Below are 19,818 nucleotides of genomic sequence, written 5' to 3'. Positions count from 1 at the left end.
CCCCTTCGCGCTCGCGAATGCTTCTTCAGCCAACTGCGCACCCTCTACATTCTCCAGAACGTGCCACTGCGCGCCATCGCTCGCCCACTCGCCATCCCTCGCCCGCGCGCCCAGGCGCACACTCGCCATCGTCCCCGCGGTTGCCCGCGCGCGACCAAGGCAAAATCCCATCGCGCGACCCCCAGCGTGATTCCCAGCACGATCCCACGCGCGACCAGGTTATCGTCATTCCGTCCCCCCTCCCCGGCAAGCGCAGACCAGCGCGCTCGCCGGAGTGAGGGAGATCGCCGGATAGGTCCAGAAACTTTCCTTCTTCTTCCTTTCAGGCAGACCCTGTTTTGGTTTCTACTCCTAGGAATCGAACGATCCCCTTCCCCCAGAGGGAGTCTCTGACAGCGCTGCTGTCAATAAGCAGCCCTGGTTTGGGGCCCTTGTCAGAGCTGTCATGCAGGCCTTTAAAGCTGCTTTCTCTGAGCTGGGCCTCAAATCTGCGGCGGTTTCGACCTCCCTGAAGAGGAAGAGAGGAGTAGAAGACGTGGTGACTTCTCCAAGGGCTAAGCTGGCTCCTCGGAAGTCTTTGAGGAAGATTCCCTCCCCCTAGACTTTCTCTCCTTCCCCTTTGGACGAGGATTTCCCGTCCTCTGGATTCTCGTGAGGTGAGGCGTTCTCCCATCGCACCAATGGGAGAAACCCCACCTCGCGTAGAGAAGTCTTCTCGGGTAGGGGTGGAGAAGAGCCTCCCGCCATCGCTGTTCGAGACCTGTATCCCTCCCAGGAGGGAGTCGAAGGACTCTAAGACTGTCCCAAAGTTGTCCTTGAGGATGAGACCAGAGCCAGCCAAACCCGCGGAGAACGTCCATGAGTCCCCCAAGAAGAGCCTTTTGGGACAGGAGACTTTGCTGCCAGCCCTTATGGAGGAGAGCTACAGGAGTCGGAACATGCGTTCTGGTAGGTTCTGACCCTGATGAGGAATCTCAACAGGTTCGCATATCCTGAGATTCCTCCTCGAGAGGGCAAGGACACTGTCCTGGTCCGAGTCTTTGGTACTCAAAAACCCCCTAAGGCCAGCGTGGCTTTGCCTTGGTCCCAAGGGGTTAAGAGGGCCAGAGATAAGGTCGAGGGCCAGCTCTCCGAGCTTGCCTCTGTAGATATATAAAGTAGATATATAGAATGTGAGACCGTTACATTAACTGATGTTAACATATATTCATACCCGATGTAATGTATTATGTGTCTCATTTATTATATGTCTCATTTATTACATGTGTCTCTTGTAAATAAATACACCCCCATGTACTCATATATGTATATGCATCATATTACAATGTTATTATGCATGGATATTAATTTCCTTATTAAGTGTGGCAACGCCCAGAAGACATGGCAACAATGTACTTCCCAGCCTTGGGGCATCACACAGTGTGCTTGTATTGTCGTTCGTCACCTAAGGCAGACGTATTTCCAGCACCTTCTCAATAGAACTTATGTTAATTTCAAGACTGTGTTTCCTTCCCAACCTCCCAGGAACAACCCCAACAGCCTCCTCCAGCCGTTCCAGCACCGGCAACAAACTCCTCCCGCCTCCTCGTGTCCATCAGAGGAGGTACTTTGAGATCATGGAGGAGTCTTGTTTAGCTCTTCCCTTACACCACTCTGTGGAAGAACTTACTAGGGGAGTCCCTCTAGAGAGACTCTCAAACCGGCAAGTGACTTTCTCAGTTATGGAGATCCTCAGTCAGGAGAAGGTGGTGAAGTGTGCCATGCAGGCAACTTTGTAGCTGGACATCTGGCTAGGGTCTCTCGGCATCCTGTTACGATTCGAGGACCTGTCTAAGGGGAGTACCAGGAAGGCCTTGGAGACCTTCCTTCTTTCAGGCACTTGTACCATCGAGTTTCTAGCCCACCAAGTCTCGAATTTGTGGGCTAATTCCATCTTGAAGCGTCGAGATGTGGTGTCTGAGAGATTCCACACGAAGGTCCCTAGCACCGAGGTCAGCAGGTTCAGACATTCTTCCATCTTGGGGAGGAGTTTGTTTGAGCCTAAAGACGTGGAACAGGCGGCTGAGAGGTGGAGGAAATCCAACAAGGACTCTCTCCTACATAGCGCTCTAACATCGAAGCCCTATAAACCTTCACCACCTCAACAACCTCGCCCGTCCAAGACAACGAAACCGGCAGTGGCAGCAAAGACAATGGTATCGAAGCCCTTTCCTGTCAAAGACAGGAAAGGCAAAAGGTCCTCTAGGATTGGCAGTCCCCCTGCATGTCCACCAGTGGGGGGATGCCTACAAAGTTGCGCGAACAGGTGGCAGCAACTCGGGGCCGATTCCTGGACGATTTCCGTAATCAGTCATGGATATCGCGTCCCGTTCACAACATCTCTACCTCCCCTGACAGCGAATCCAGTGTCGTTGAGTTCCCTTGCCATGGGATCGGCAAGGGGGCAAGCCTTTCGGGCAGAAGTCGAGACCATGTTGAAGAAGGGCGCTCTCCAAGAGGTCGTCGACAGGTCCCCAAGCTTCTTCAGTCGACTCTTTCTTGCAAGGAAGGCGTCTGGAGGCTGGAGACCACTCATCCTCTCAGCTCTGAACATGTTTGTCAAGCAGACCCCGTTCAGCATGGAGACGGCAGACACGGTCAGACTTGCAGTGAGACCGCAAGACTTCATGTGTACACTGGACATGAAGGACGCGTACTTCCAGATCCCAGTCCATCCGTCTTCAAGGCAGTACTTAAGATTCAGCCTAGACAACAAGATCTACCAGTTCAAGGTGCTCTGTTTCGGTCTCTCCACAGCACCTCAGGTTTTCACCAGAGTGTTCACCCTGATATAGTCGTGGGCACACAGGATCGGCATCCGTCTCCTCCGTTATCTGGACGACTGGCTGATCCTAGCAGACTCGGAGTCGACCCTTCTTCGACACTGAAACAAACTTCTGGGACTTTGCCAAGATCTGGGGATCATGGTAAATCTCGAGAAGTCTTTTCTGCTTCCTTCCCAAAGACTGGTATATCTAGGCATGATCTAAGACACCAATCTCCACAAAGCCTTCCCATCAGACGACAGGATAGCAAGGCTGAGGAGAGTCGCGAATCCTTTCCTCAGACGAGACGAACTCCCAGCCCAATCTTGGTTACGTCTCCTCGGTCACCTCTTATCCTTGGCCCGTCTAGTTCCCAATAGTCGCCTCAGAATAAGATCTCTACAATGGCAACTCAAGTCTCGGTGGAATCAAGGACTCGATTCCCTGGACCTCATGGTCCCTATGGGTCCTGCAGAACGGACGGACCTTCAGTGGTGGGTGACAGACGAGAACCTACGAAAGGGAGTGGATCTTCTCGTCCTCCCCGCGGATTTGATGCTGTTCTCGGACGCCTCAAAGAAAGGGTGGGGGGCCCACATTCTGAACCACAGGATTTCAGGCCTGTGGTCAGAATCAGAAAAATGCCTCCATGTAAATCTGCTAGAAATGAAGGCCGTATTCCTGGCCCTTCAACAGTTCCAACAATACCTGGCGGATCACTCTGTGGTGGTGATGAGCGACAACACCACAGTAGTGGCTTACATCAGCAAGCAAGGAGGTACCTTTTCGGAGCAGCTATCCCATCTTGCAGTAGAGATATTAAGAGGGACCGAAGTCCAATCGATTCCACTATTGGCTCGCTTCATTCCAGTCAAGAGGAATGTGCTCGCCGACAGTCTGAGCAGGGCGTCTCAGATAGTGAGTACCGAGTGGTCTTTGGATCATCTAGTAGCCAACAAAGTCCTGACTTTGTGGGGTTCCCCGACTGTGGATCTGTTCGCGACAGCATAGAACTTCAAGCTTCCACTATACTGCTCCCCAGTCCTGGACCCCAAGGCACTCTGGCAAGATGCCTTCCAACAACGGTGGAACAACATCGACATTTACGCCTTTCCCCCGTTCTGACTGATTAGGAGAGTACTCAACAAGACTAGAATATTGGTCAATCTCTCGATGACCCTTATAGCTCCGCTATGGCATCACGCGGAATGGTTTCCAGACCTTCTGCAACTCCTAACGGAACTCCCGAGAGAACTTCCTCCACGACACGACCTACTCAAACAACCACACGACAACATCTTTCACAAAGCCGTAGCTTCGCTTCGGCTTCACGCATGGAGACTATCCAGCATCTCCTCGCAGAGAGAGGATTTTTGCAGCAAGTTGCGATTAGGATGTCTGGACACCTGAGAAAGTCATACGCAGGGGTCTGCCAGGCAAAGTGGAGAGTTTTCTGTGGTTTGTGTCGTGGAAAGGGTATCTCTCCACTCGATGCCACTATTCCAACAATAGTGGAGTTCTTCGTCTATTTGCGAGAAGAAATGCGCCTTTCAGTCTCGGCAGTGAAAGGCTATCGCTCAGCCTTAAGTCTTGCCTTCAGGCTCAAAGGAGTGGACATTTCTTCTTCGCTGGAACTTTCCCTACTCATACAAAGTTATGAACCTACCTGCCCTCTGTCGGAAGTAAGACCTCCTCCATGGAACGTGGTTCGAGTTCTCAGGTCTCTTAAGAGACCTCCCTTCAAACCATCACGCCAGGCTTCAGGTCGCCACCTGACTTGGACGACGGTGTTCCCACTTGCTTTCTTCCCTGAGTTTATTGCTAAGACTCAGAATCCGGGAGTGCCGGACCCTCGGTTGGACTCTTTCCGGATTTCGAGTCTTCGTTCTGTAACAAATGACCCAGACCATCTCCTACTGTGCCCAGTAAGGAGTCTGAGGCTCTATCTTAAGAGAACAGCTGCAGTTCGTCCTCACGTGCAAGCATTGTTTGTAAGCACTGGGAGGACAAAGAGGAGGGTTACCAAGAATACTATCTCAGCTTGGATTCTTATGGTAATCCATCCGTCCCGGAATCCCGACCCTCCTCCGTCACGTCGCCCTAGAGCACATGATGTCAGGGGCATAGCTACATCTCTGGCCTTCAAAAAGAACTACTCAGTGATGCAGGTTCTACAAACGGGTGTGGAAGCGTCAGACAACTTTCACAGCCCACTACCTGCAAGACGTGACCCACAGGAGGCTCGATACGTTTTCTATCGGGCCTGTGTTGGCTGCACAACAGCTGGTTTAAAACCTCAGGCTCCTTAATGGACAAGTAGCAGAAGGTTGAGGGTATTGTTACCCGGTTTTAGTCTGCATGAATAAAAAGGTATGTCTGGCCCTTATTCATTTCTTCATCCTCCCCTCTCTTGGGGAGAGTAGCATCCTGGGTTCTCTGCACAGCTGACCTCAAACCACTACAGGTAAACCATGTTCCCTTGTGTTCCTAGTATTAACCTAATACTGTCACGTCTCCATACCCTGAGGAGGTGGTATTGCGAGAGTCCTAGCCTAAAGTTTCCATCTAAAGGACTTCAGATCAACCTTCTAGGACGAGTCACACTTTATTCCTTCACACACTGCTTATGTAGGCCGCAACCCTTGCAGAGCAAGGTGTTAGCAAGGTGTAGGGACTCCTTATTGTTGAGTGCCGACGCACTCAGATACTGAGTCCCCGGGTAAATATCCAAAAGCCAGTAATGGCTGGGACTTACCACCCTACCTAAAGGTTGAGTCACCCATATTAAATAGCGTGGTTTGTAATTCAGTCTCGGAACAAATGACAAATTCGTAGGTAATTTTTATTTTTCCTAACTATACAAACCTTAGCTATTTAATCAAACTTGTCCGCCAGCCCTGTCCCCCGTGAAGTCCTACCTCTAAGCAAAGTGAACTCAGCACAGGTGTTTGTGAGGGGGGGGGGGAATAGCAAGCTACCCCTCCCTACCTCCCGCTAACTAGTGGTGGGGTAGTTAACCCTCATTAAAATTCTAATGGCTCGTCATTTCAGCTACGCCGAAAGTAATTACCCATATCAAATAGCTAAGGTTTGTATAGTTAGGAAAAATACAAATTACCTTCGATTTTGTCATCGTTCTCCGTGGGGAACACTTCCCTTCGGGGGGTCAGTGGTTCTCACTATTAGCGAATATTCTTAGATGATTTGAATAATTATAATTCTGTTTTCATTACATTTACTACGCTCCCCCCCGTCTCCCGTGGATGTCATCTGGGGAATGAAGGGAGCATACTTAATTCTTATTTTATGTTATTCTCTCGGTGTTCCTCTTCAGAGTTCCTCCCTAGGGAATTTCTGTTAAATAATTATTTAATTTTATTTTCCCAGTTAACTATGCAGTTTTTCTTCGTTCGACTAAAGAGTGCCAACGAAGCAGAGCTGTCCTGTTCATGCCTTGGGAATCTGCTGTCACTGCTGTCCCTCAGAGGACGTCCTCATGGGCGTCATCCCTTCTCTTAGAAATACTCCCGTGACAACATGTCCTGCATTTCAGATCATCTTAGAATGCTAAAGGAGGTTCACCTCCAGGGGTTGGACAACCTCCCTTCCGAGGGAGGTTTCCTCCCCAGGTGTGAGGTTGCTCTCTCCCTTCAGAGGGAGAACTTCCCATACCTTAAAAAATTCATCACCTCCGACTACTGTTGCTGCCCTTCGGCCAAACTCCTCTCCCCCCTTGCTGAGTTTCTCTTCCTTCAGGGGTGGAGCACAGTCTTGGCAAGTCTCTTCTACGAAGTGTCACCTCTCTCATTTGCGAGAGAGGCCACATATAGAGACTCCTCTTTGGAGGATAGCTACTGATAAGGTCAGCTTGCTGGTCCAACGGCCCTAAGGGGCGTCATTACGAGTGTCTTCAAGTCTCTTCTACGAAGTAGTCACCTATCTCGTTCGCGGGAGAGGCCTCTCATCGGAGGATCAAGCAGACCTTCCAGTGACCTACCGATCTACCAGCGCAACTTTGTGCTGCAACGTAGTCCTTTGGACTTCGGTCCTGGACTCTTAACACGGACCTTTTACGGTCCCATCGGTGGATGCTCGCCCTTCCAAAGGGCACATCCCAGTTACTGATCGTCCTGCCAGCTGACCTACCGATCTACCAGCGCAACCTTGCGCTGCAACGAAGGACTTCAGTCCTGGACTCTAAAGCAGACCTGCTTACGGTCCCATCGGTGGATGCTCGCCCTTTATTAAAGGGCATATCCCAGTTCCTGATCGTCCTGCCATTGGTCAACCTACCAGCTGACCCTCCAACCTACTAGCGCTACCTTCGCGTGCGCGCTCGCGAGAGCCAACGATCTTCCGTGTGCAGGAACTGATGGTCTCCCGCGCGTGCGCTCGCCGACATTCTTACGCGCGCGAGCACCGACGATCTTCCGTGCACGGGTACCGATGGTCTCCTGTGCGCGCGCTAATAGTCTTGCACGCGCGCTCCGATAGTCTGGCGCTCGCACCGATAGTCTTCCTTCCGCGCGCCAACAGTCTTGTAAGCGCTCGCGCGTGACAAGTCTTGCACGCGCGCACGCGCCGACGGTCTTGCACGCGCCAACTGTCTTCCACACGCGCTAGTCCCAACAATGCTCTTGCGCGCTTCATAGTCTTGCATGCGCGTGCGGCAACAGTTCCGTGTGCACGGCCGACTTTCTTCCCCGCACGAGCGCCTAGGGTCTCCCGCACGCGCACCAACAGTATTGCGCATGTGCGTGCCGACTTTCTTCTGCACGAGGGCGCCGATGGTATCCTGCATGTGCGCCAATAGTCTACCGTGCAAGCACACCGGCGACCTTACGCGTGGGCGCGCTCCGACGGCCTTCGCGTGTGCGCGCTCCAATAATCTTGAATGCACGCACACAGCCTTTTGTGCGCTCCGATGGTCTTCTACGTACAGATGCCGATGGTCTTCGTACGCGCCAACAATCTCCACGTAGTACTCTCACGCACGCGCCAATGCTCCCACTCTTGCGCAGCCAGTCACACTCTTCGGTGCATTCTAGGGAGAATGCACAAAACTACACAGTGCCTTACGGCGCACCAGCGATCTTCCTCACTTTCCTGCGCCCTCCTGCGCAGTTACGATCCCCGAATTCATACGCCAGCTCTTGCCAAAGAGTCAAGGCTCTTAGATCCAATGCACCAGCTCTTGTCTAAGAACCAGCGCTTGCCTGCTCTCCAGGCAGATATTAAGCACCAGCATCATCCGGTGTGCCATCGCTCCAGACTCACCTACACACTAGCGCAATTGTCAGTAAAAAGGAGTAAAACTTTTTGGACAGGTCACCATTGCCCCATTCCTCCCCGCAAGCACATAAACATTGCCACCGGGAAAAGAGGAATAAGGCTCCACAGAAGGATTCAAGATCCCGAAGATTCCATCCTGCAAGGGAATCGAATCGGGGAATCCTTGGTACTTGTGTCTTCTGAAGCATCGTTTGCTGATGGCTAGTTCACAGTTTACTGATCGCTAGGACGTCGATCAACAGATCGCCAATTGCTAGCTCAATGCTAATCTGTGACCTCTAGTCCCTCCAATGACTAACGATCTCTAATTGCTAGCATATCCAATCATCAATTGCCAGTCAATAACCAGTCATCAGCTTGCTGATCACTAAATCACCGATGGGCAGCTCATCTTTCTTCGATCATTGAACTCAGCTCGCTGATCTCTGACCAGCCCATCTTCAGCTTGCTCATCTCTGACCAAACAGGGGGGATCATAATCAGCTGGCTGTTCTCGAATTCACCATTTGCCAGCAGTTCGTGACTCGAACTTACTAGTTAACTGTTTCCTGTAGTTCCTAGATCAGAAGTTATACAACATGCTTCTCGCTACTGGCCGTTTGCCATCACGCTAAAGTGATCGGTAAATATTCAACAACCCTCACCAGCGGCTTGCCAACAGGGAACTACTTGTGAGCACTCTCCAACTGCACAGTATCCACGATACCCAACGGTTAACCATTGATTAACATTCGCCAGATTAATTCTATTCTAAGGAATAGCATCAATTCCATCAGGGCGCATGGTAAAGCTAAGCGTGGCCTTCCTTCTAAAGAAATTCTTTCTCAGAGAAGAATCCTTACACTGGGTATTGCTCCTGTTCCTTTACGACACGAGTCAAGACTCCAGCGTCGACAATCTTCCATGCAAAGGATCACCAAGGAGCTGTCCCTTTGGGTCGATGTCCACTTCATGTGGGAGTTTGATCGAGGGTTAAGACCTCAGGTCTTCCTTTGCACACTGGACCTAAAGGACACTTACTCCCAGGAAGGTCGGAAGATTCAGTCCAGACAAACAAGAAACATCAGTTCAAGGCTCTGTGCTTCGGTCTTTCCATTACACCCATCCTGGTATCACAGGATCGGCTTCCGTCTCCGTTCTCTCGGGACGACTGACTGACCTTAGCAGACTCAGTGGCAACCTTGCATTAACACTGGAACTTCTGAAGTCTTTTTATCAAGATCCAGTGATCAGGGTAAACCTACGGAATCTTCCCTACTTCCCTCCCAGGAGACTGGTGTATCTGGGAGTGCTTCTAAACACCAATCTCCAATAAACCCTTCTTGAAACGTGAACGATTTCCATTCCAGGAGACTGGAGTCGGAAAAAGAAAAAAGTAGGAACCATCGTGCTCCACAACACGACCTCAGCCTTCTGGACAAAGCCCGAAGGTACCTTCACTTAGATCTCTTAAGAGACGAAGGCCAACTTTCCGGTCCTTCAACAGCCTCATCGGTTCCTAACAGACCACTCAGTGATGTGATGGACATCACACCGCACACCACATAGAGACTCACATCGACAAGCAAGTAGGAACTGGCTTGTAGAATCTTCCCATCTAATAGTATAAACATTAAGATGGGCCAAAGTCCGTTCGGAACCTCATTCAGCTCACTTTATTCCAGACTGGAAGAACAGGCTCGCCGACAATCTGTGCACAGCATCTCAGATAGGTATACCGAATGGACATTGGATCGCCATGTAGCCAACAAAGTCCTGACTTTACGAGGTCCTCCAACTAGGGGGTCTGTTCACAATGCTCCTGAACCTAAGGCTACCGTTGGTCACCAGCCCTAGACCCCAAGGCTCTCTGGCAACAACGGTGGGTACAACAATGACGTTTATGTCTCGTCCCTGTTTTATCTGGAGAAGGGCATTCAACAAGGCTAGAACATTGGTCAACCTCTCAAGGACTCTCCTAGCTCCGCCATGGCATTATATAGAAAGGTCTCCAACCCTTTTGCAGCTCCTGATAGAACCTCCAAGAGAACCTTCTCCGCATATCAGACAACCCACTTCGACGCCTACCACAAGCTATAGCTTTGCTATGAGTGTACGCCTGAAGACTACTCAATACCACTTTGTGAAGAGGTTGTCTAGATACATGAGGAGTTCCTCAGCATCAGTCTACCAGGCAGTGTCACGTCTTGTGTGGTTGGCATCATGGGAAAGTGTCTCTTCTCTCGATACCTCGATTCCAGCAATGGCGGAATCCTCAAGTATATGCAAGAGGAAAAGATCCCCTATTCAGTTTCGACAGGTAAAAATGATCACTCAACCTTGATCCTTCACCTTCAAACTGAAAGAAAGGGACACCCTTTCATCGATAGACTTTTCCTAACTCATACGGACTTACTACTTGCCTTTCCCCAGTTGGAATTGAGATCTTCCTCTCAGAACATAGTTCAATCTCCGATCCCTAAAGGGACCTCCTTGTGTTTGACTTCACCAGGCAACAAATTTCCTCTTGATTTAAGAACCCAATGTTCCTACACACTTGGACAGCAACGATACGAGTTAATGAACTTCATGGTCTCTCTTTCGACATCGCCCATTATTGAGAAGGGAGAAAGACAAGGTTAAGTTTCGTCCCTGAGTATGTCACCAGACACAGTCTCCAGAGGTGACGGATCCTACACAAGTCTCAACTAGGTAACGGACGATCCAGATCATCCTTTACTGTACCCAGGGTAAGGTATGAGACTTTACCAAAAGTAAACGGCAATAACCTGCCCGGGTCCCTCCTTTTGTCAGCACCGAGAGAGACTAGAGGAGGATCACCGAAACATCATCTCGACATGACGACTCACAGTGTCAGGGGCATAACTATGCCCCTGGTCCTTCTTAGCAGATTACTCTGTGATGCAGGTTTTACAGGAAAGGATGTGAATACTCCAGGTGACTTTCACAATTTTTCTCCTGCAAGACGTGACCCACAGGAACTCGATACGATCTCTATCGGTCCAGTGGTGGCTGCACAACAGCTGGTTGTATACCTCAAGCTCCTTATTGGACAAGTAGCAGAAGGTTGAGGGCACTGTTACCCGGTTTTAGTCTGCGTGAATGAAAAGATTTGACTGGCTCTTATTCTTTTCTTCATCTTACCCTCTCGTGGGGAAAGCAGCATCCTGGGTTCTCTGCATAGCTGACCTCAAACCACTGCGGGTAAACCATGCTTCCTTGTGTTCCTAGTATTAAGACTAATACTGTTACGTCCCCATACTCTGACGAGGTGGTATTGGGAAAGTCCTGGGCTCCAAGTTTCCATCTAAAGAAATTCAGAACAACTTCCTAGTACGAGTCACACTTCTTCATACCTTCACACACAGCTTGCGTAGGCTGCAGTCCTTGCGTAGCAAGGTTGTAGCGAGGTGCAGGGACTCCTTATTTCTTGGGTGCTTACACACTCAGATAACGAGCCCCCGGGCAAAGCCAATAAGCCAGACTGGCAGGGACATCCACCCTTCCTAATGGGTGAGTCTCCCCTATTAAATAGCGTGGTTTGTATTCCAGTTACGGAATAAATGACAAATTCGTAGATAATTTGTATTTTTCCTAACTATACGAACCTTAGCTATTTAATCAAATTTGCCTGCCAGCCCTATCCCCCTTGAAGTCCTACCTCCAGGCAAAGTGAGCTCAAGCACAGGTGTGCGGGGGGGGGGGGGGCGAAGTTAGCTAACTTGTTTAATTTTATTGGCTCGTCATTTCAGCTACGCCGAAAGTAATACCCCTATTAAATAGCTAAGGTTTGTATAGTTAGGAAAAATACAAATTATCTACGAATTTGTCATTTTACTTGGTTTCTATCACATTATAAGTATTTTGTAATGGAAGGAAGACATTTCAGTAAGAGTACAGTACATGTGCACACATATTCACTATAGTAAGCTTATTTTATATGCAATAAGGTACCTTAAGAGAGAGGGGGGGGGAGATTTTGGGGATGACTATATACAAAGAAAGCCTTTTGTTTTTGAAATAATGTTACTTTGAGAGAGAGAGAGAGAGAGAGAGAGAGAGAGAGAGAGAGAGAGAGAGAGAGATGTACTGTACAGGGTAACCTTACAACTGTTTGACTACTCACCTTACATGTAGCCTACTTGTTCCTGCACAAATACAAACACTGCTATTTATAGGGGTATTATTTTCGGTGAAGCTGAAAGAGAAGCCATGACAATTTTAGGGAGGGATAAGCACCCCAGCCGCTGGTTAGCTAGTGGGGGTGGGGGTAGTCAACTACCCCTCTCACTCACATTCGTTATTTGACCACCTTAATTAGTTATTGATGGGTCGACCTCGACCCGAGGTCACAAAAAAATTAATAAAAAATTCATTTACGAAGCAATTCACAATCTTTTACTATTAAAAAAACTTCAAAGAATATTCTATTCTTCCAAAAAAGTAAATGAAAGCTAAATCTAAAATAAATAATTATTACAAATAAATTAAGAAAATAAGTATAAAGAAAAAAAGTTTGTTCCGTAACTGACATACAAACCACGCTATTTAATAAGTGTTATTACTTTAGACGTAGCTGAAATGACGAGCCATTAGAATTTTAACAAGGGTTTACTACCCCACCGCTAGTTAGCGGGGCGGGGGGGTAGGGAGGGTAGCTTGCTTAACCCCCCCCCCCCCCCCCTCACACACACCTGTGCTTGAGCTCACTTTGCTCTCGGCTCGGGTGGTAGTCGGACGTGTCCGCTCTCACCCTCGTCTCTCTGTCAGCCATTACTGTAATGTCTTTCTACTTTTTCTCCTACAGGTTTTTGTGCGAAGTTGGCTTCTGCAAAAATGCGCAAATGACCTGGATTACTCGACCGCCCTTGTGGTACATTTATGTCGGCGGTCGAGACGGACCCTCACACCCTTTGTCTTTACTGTAGGGGCCAACGGTGTGATAGTAGTAATAAGTGTGGTGAGTGTAGGGAGTGGTCTACCTCCCAGTATGAGAGGTTTTCTCGGCGACGGAAGAAGAAGTCCAGGCGGGATATTTCTCCTTTGAAGATTTCTTTGAAAGGAGAAAATCCTAGGGACTCTTCTTCCACTGCCCAAACCTCCTCCGAAGCTCCCACTCGATCGGTTTCTTCCGAGAGACCGTTGAGGGGTAGTGTAGGCCATGGTTCTGTTTCCCGATCTCGGGGTTCGGGAGATGGCGTTGCCTCCCCTAGCGAGGCAGCTCCACCTCTTCCCCTGGGGAAGGATTTAAATGTTAATGTCAATGTAACTGATTTATTCCAGCTTTGGTCTTTCTTGTGGTTCGAAGGTTCGCCCTCCAAGGAAGCCTTGTTTGACATCATCTGGTTGGGTGCCACTGTCAAGCAATCGCCGACTTTGGCAGAGGTTGATCCTCTGCCTATCGTCGACGTTGTGGTGGCAGAGGTATCCGATGCGGTATCTCCTTCCTCTGCAACTTCTCAATGTGCTGTAGCTGAAGGCTTAGTTTCTCCCTCAGCTCAACCATCGAGGGAGGAACTAAGTCCAACAGTCTCTCCTGCCGGTGATTCTCCCCCTCGGGGGAGTTCACTCACAGAGACTCCTCTTTGGAGGACTGCTGATGGTTAGCTTGCTGACCCAACGGCCCCCAAAGGGCGCATACGTCGTAAGGCTCGTCTTCCCCATCGCCGGAGAGGCCTTCCGTCACCTCATAAGGGTGTGAAGAGGTGCCGCTTTGGTTCAACATCATCGTTGCAGTCCACCGCAGAGGAGCCTCGTCATAGATCTCCGACTGTTCCTGCTACAACCCTGGACCTCTCTGCGGATCGTTCACGATCCCCTTCGGTGGAAGGTCGTCCTTACAAATGGAACGCCGACCCTCCACCCGTCAGACCTACTGACCTGCCGTCGCCGTTCCTGGCTGGTGATGCGCTGTGGGCGCCAACTAAACCGGTTTTTTAAAACAGGCAACGGTCCCTTCGAGGTAACAAGGGCGTACGCGCAAATTAACGCACACGTCCCTTATGCGCCATGCAAAGCATGCGCGCCAATATTCTCCTAACTTCATTGAGGTTTTAGCGATAGCGCTCTCCTGCTGTTGCTGATATAGCCGACGTTCCTGATAAAGCGCGTAATCGATCACCTGTGCGCCAGCGCGCACCTGTTGCCAATGGTCCTGTTAAAGCTCGCCAGCGCTCACCTAAGCACCAGCGCTCATCTGATCGCCAGCGCGCCGTTGCGCCCCAATGTTTTCCTGCGCGCCGGCGCTCTCCTGCGCCACCGATCTCCTGCGCGCCCACGATCTTCGGATCTAGGTGCAGTAGGGAAGTTTAAAACTTCCCCTACTCGCCAGCACTTGCCAACGCGCCATCTGCCTTCACCTGCGCGTCACCTACATGCGCCCCACTTGCCAACGCGCCATCTGCCTTCCCCTGCGCGTCACCTACATGCGCCCACGAGGATGCGCGCCCACTCCCATCTCCCACAGCAGTGATGCATCGCCAGCCTGATGTGTGCCCACAAGAAGCACGCCAACGTACGCAAGGGGAGATATATCTCCTGCGAGCTCGCCCAACGACATCTAGAGTGCACGATCCCTCGCCCACACGGGCTCTTCATCTTGATTCTGCGTGCAAGCGCGCAATCTTCTTCCTGGGCACCTTCTGATGTCTCCTGTGCATACTCCTACACGCCATCGCGCACACCCTCGCAATCACCCTTGCGCGCGCGCTAACAGTCTCCTGCGCGCGACCCCGGGTATTCCCCATCGCGCGATCATCAATATCCTCCCACGCGCGAGGCTGCAGGACAACGTGTGGCAAGCTCGCCACCGCCACATTTCCCCCCCACCCCCCCGCAAGCGCAGAACAGCGCGCTTGCCGGTAGGGGGGTAGGTTCCAGAAAGGTCCAGATACATTTCTTCTTTGTCTTCTTCTTTTCAGGCGAACCCCCCTATGGAAACTACTCTCAGGGATTGGTCGATCCCTGTCCCTCCAGAGGGAGTGTCTGACAGCGCAGCCGTCAGGTAGCAGCCTTGGTTTGGGGCATTGATCAGAGCGGTCATGCAGGCTTTTAAGCCTGTTCTCTCTGAGCTGGGCCACAAATCCTTGGCGGCGTCTACTCCCCTGAAGAGAAAAAAAGGAGTTTCGGATGCGGTGACTTCTCTGAGGACTAAGCTGTCTCCTCGTAAGCCTTCGAGGCAGGCCCCTCCCCCCCCCCCAGACTTCTTCCCCCTCCCCTCGGACGAGGATTTCTTGTCCTCAGGGGAGTCACATGAGGTAAGGCGTTCCCCCATCGCACCAATGAGGGAAACCCCACCTCACGCTGGAAAGTCTTCTCGGGTAGGGGCGGAGAAGAGCCTACCTCCATCGTTGTTGGAGTCCTGCATCCCTCCCAGGAGGGAGTCGAAGGACTCCAAGACAGTACCAAAGTCCTCGTCAAGACTTAGAATGGAGCCAGCCAGTCACTCGGAGAACGTCCACGAGTCTCCCCAAGAAGAGCCTTTGGGGACAGGAGACTTCGCTGCTAGTCCTTCAGGAGGAAAGCTGCAGGAGTCAGAACATGCATTTTGGCAGGTTCTGATCCTTATGAGGACTCTCAATGGGTTTGCCGACCCAGAGATTCCTCCTCGAGAGGGCAAAGACACGGTCTTGGAGCGAGTGTTTATGACTCAAAAACCCTCTAAGGCCAGTGCAGCTTTGCCCTGGTCTCAAGGGGTTAAGAGTGCCAGGGACAAGATTGCAGTCCAGCTCTCCGAGCTAGCCTCCTCCAGCCGATCCAGTGCCGGCAACAAGCTTCTCCCACCTCCTCGTGTACAGCAGAGGAGGTACTTCGAGATCTTAGAGGAGTCTTGTTTAGCTCTTGCCCTTCATTCATTGGAAGAGCTTACCATGGGAGTCCCTCTTGAAAGACTCTCCAACCGGCAGGTCTCATTCTCGGCGACTGAGATCCTTAATCAGGAGAAGGTTGCGAAGTGTGCCATGCAGGCCACTTCGTGGCTGGATATCTGGTTAGGGACCTTAGGTATCCTGATACGTTTAGAGGATTTATCCAAAGAACGTACCAGGAAAGTCCTTTTTACTCTCAGGCACTCGCACGATCGAGTTTCTGGCCCTCCAAGTCTCGAACTTGTGGGCAAACACCATCCTGAAACGTTGGGATGCGGTGTCTGAGAGGTTCCATCAAAACGTCCCTAGCACCGAGATAAGCAGGCTCAGACATTCTTCCGTGATGGGAATGAACCTGTTTGAGCCTAAGGACGTGGAGCATGCCACTGAGAGGTGGAGGAAGTCCCACCAAGACTCCCTCCTACATAGGGCTTTGACATCCAAGCCCTATAAACCTCCAGCACCCCAGCAGCCCCATCCTACCAAGACCATGAAACCGACAACGGCAGCGAAGACTGGTGTAAAGGCAAGAAGCCCTCCAGGGAAGGGAAGATTCCTAGAGGGAGTAGCCGAGGCCGCAAACGCTAGGATTGGCAATCCCCCTGCATGTCCACCAGTGGGGGGATGCCTTCAAAGTTGCGCAGACAGCAACTCGGGGCCGATTCCTGGACGATTTCCGTAATCAGTCAGGGATCTTGCGTCCCGTTCACAACATCTCTACCTCCCCTGACGACAAATCCAGTGTCATTGAGCTCCCTTGCCATGGGATCAGCAAGGGAGCAGGCCCTTCGGGCAGAAGTCCAGACCATGTTGAAGAAGGGCGCTCTCCAGGAGGTCCTTGGTGGGTCCCCAGGCTTCTTCAGTCAACTCTTTCTTGTAAAGAAGGCGTCTGGAGGCTGGAGACCAGTCATCGACCTCTCGGCTCTAAACAAGTTTGTCAAACAAACTCCGTTCAGCATGGAGACCGCAGACACGGTCAGACTTGCAGTGAGACCTCAAGATTTTATGTGTACACAGGATCTGAAGGACGCGTACTTCCAGATCCCAATCCATCCGTCTTCAAGGAAGTACTTGAGATTCAGCCTAGACAAGGAATACCAGTTCAAGGTGTTGTGTTTCAGTCTCTCCACAGCATCACAGGTTTTCACCAATATTCACCCTAATATCGTCATGGGCACACAGGATCGGCATCCGTCTCCTCCGTTATCTGGACGACTGGCTGATCCTAGCAGACTCTGAGTCATCCCTTCTTCGACACCGAGACAAACTTCTGGGACTTTGCCAGGATCTGGGGATGATGGTAAATCTCGAGAAGTCCTCTCTGCTTCCCACTCAAAGACTGGTATACCTAGGCATGATTATAGACACCAGTCTCCACAAAGCCTTCCCATCAGACGACAGGTTGCAAGCCCTTTTCTCAGACGAGAACATCCAGCCCAATCGTGGTTACGTCTCTCGGTCACCTCTCATCTTTGGCTTGTCTAGTTCCCAACGGTTGCCTCAGGATGAGATCCCTCCAGTGGCGACTCAAGTCTCGGTGGAGTCAAGGTTACGATCCCCCGGAGGTCATGATCCCTATGGAACCTGCGGAACAGACGGACCTCCAGTGGTGGGTGACAGACGAGAACCTACGAAGAGGAGTGGACCTTCTCGTCCTCCCCCCAGATTTGATGCTGTTTATGGACACCTCAAAGAAAGGGTGTGGGACCTATGTTCCACACCACATGACCTCAGGCATGTGGACAGAATCAGAAAAGTGCCTCCATATAAATCTTCTAGAGATGAAGGCTGTTTTCTTGGCCCTTCAGCAGTTCCAACAATACCTGGCGGGTTACTCTGTGGGGGTGATATGCGACAACACCACAGTAGTGGCTTACGTCAACAAGCAAGGAGGTACCTTTTCAAAGCAGCTATCCCATCTTGCAGTAGAGATACTGAGGTGGATCGAAGTCCATTCGATTCCACTATCGGCACTCTTCATTCCAGGCAAAAGGAATGTGCTCGCTGACAATCTGGGCAGAGCGTCTCAGATAGTGAGTACCGAGTGGTCTTTGGATCGTCTAGTAGCCAACAAAGTCCTGACTTTGTGGGGTTCCCCGACTGTGGATCTGTTCGCGACAGCATAGAACTTCAAGCTTCCACTATACTGCTCCCCAGTCCCGGATCCCAAAGCACTCTGGCAAGATGCCTTCCAACAACGGTGGGACAACATCAACGTGTACGCCTTTCTCCCGTTCTGTCTGAGGAGAAGGGTGCTCAATAAGACCAGAATATTGGTCAATCTTTCAGTGACCCTCATAGCTCCGCTATGGCATCACGCGGAATGGTTTCCGGACCTTCTGCAACTCCTAACGGAACTTCCGAGAAAACTCCCTCCACGACAGGATCTACTCAAACAACCACATGCCAACATCTTACACAAAGCCGTAGCTTCGCTACGACTTCACGCCTGGAGACTATCCAGTATCTCCTCGCTGAGAGAGGATTTTCGCAACGAGTTGCGATTAGGATGTCTGGACACCTGCGAAAGTCATCTGCATCTGTCTACCAGGCAAAGTGGAAAGTCTTCTGTGGTTGGTGTCGTGGAAGGGGTATCTCTCCACTCGATGCCACTATTCCAACAATAGCAGAGTTCCTCGTGTATTTGCGGGAAGAAATGCGCCTTTCAGTCTCAGCAATGAAAGGCTATCGTTCTGCCTTAAGTCTAGCCTTCAGGCTCAAAGGAATGGACATTTCTTCCTCACTGGAACTTTCCCTACTCATACGAAGTTATGAACTTTCCTGCCGTCAGTTGGAAGTGAGACCTCCTCCATGGAACGTGGTTCAAGTTCTCAGGTCTCTTAAGAGACCTCCCTATGAACCATTACGCCAGGCTTCAGATCGCCACCTAACTTGGAAGACGGTGTTCCTACTAGCTTTGGCTTCGGCCAAGCGAGTCAGTGAACTTCATGGTCTCTCATATAACATCGTCCATTCAAGGTGATGGTGGGAGGTAACGTTCAAATTTGTCTCTGAGTTTATGGCTAAGACTCAGAATCCGGGGGTGCCGGATCCTCGGTTCGACTCCTTCCAGATTTCGAGTCTTTGTTCTGTAACTGATGACCCAGACCATCTTCTACTGTGTCCAGTAAGGAGTCTGATGTCATATCTCAAAAGAACAGCTGCAGTCCCTCCTCAGGTGCAGGCATTGTTTGTTAGCACTGGGAGGACTAAGAGGAGGGTGACCAAGAACACCATCTCGGCATGGATTCGAAGGGTGATCTATCAGTCCCTGAATCCAGACCTTCCTCCGTCACGACACCCTAGAGTATATTATGTCGGGCGTAGCTACGTCCCTTGCCTTCAAGAAGAATTTTTCTGTGACAGAGGTTCTTTAGACTGGGGTATAGAAGCGTCAGACGACCTTCACAGCCCATTACCTGCAAGACGTGACCCACAGGAGTCTCGATACGTTTTCTATTGGCCCTGTGGTGGCTGCACAACAGCTGGTTTAGAAGCTCAGGCTCCTTAGTGGACAAGTAGCAGAAGGTTGGGGGCATTGTTACCCGGTCCTAGTCTGCATGAAGGAAAAGGTTTGTCTGGCCCTTATTCTTTTCTTCATCTTCCCCTCTCTTGGGGAAAACAGCATCCTGGGTTCTCTGCACAGCTGACTTCAAACTACTGCAGGTAAACCATGTTCCCTTGTGTTCCTAGTATTAAGCTAATACTGTCATGTCCTCATACCCTGACGAGGTGGTATTGGGAGAGTCCTAGCCTAAAGTTTCCATCTAAAGGACTACAGGTCAACTTCCTAGGACAAGTCACACTTTATTATACCTTCACACACAGCTTGCGTAGGCCGCAGTCCTTGCTTTGCC

At 50.6% G+C, this 19,818-nt stretch overlaps 1 protein-coding gene across 3 annotated transcripts in view; it reads left to right on the top strand.

The window, feature by feature from the left end:
• The window catches only part of LOC137619286 (germ cell nuclear acidic protein-like), a 128,098-nt gene that overhangs the window by 27,979 nt on the left and 80,301 nt on the right, over positions 1 to 19,818 (top strand). The gene's annotated exons all lie outside the window — the stretch shown is intronic.

Source organism: Palaemon carinicauda, chromosome 25, assembly GCF_036898095.1.
Source record: "Palaemon carinicauda isolate YSFRI2023 chromosome 25, ASM3689809v2, whole genome shotgun sequence".
Classification (NCBI taxonomy): domain Eukaryota; kingdom Metazoa; phylum Arthropoda; class Malacostraca; order Decapoda; family Palaemonidae; genus Palaemon; species Palaemon carinicauda.
This window is presented reverse-complemented; position numbering and strand designations above follow the sequence as displayed.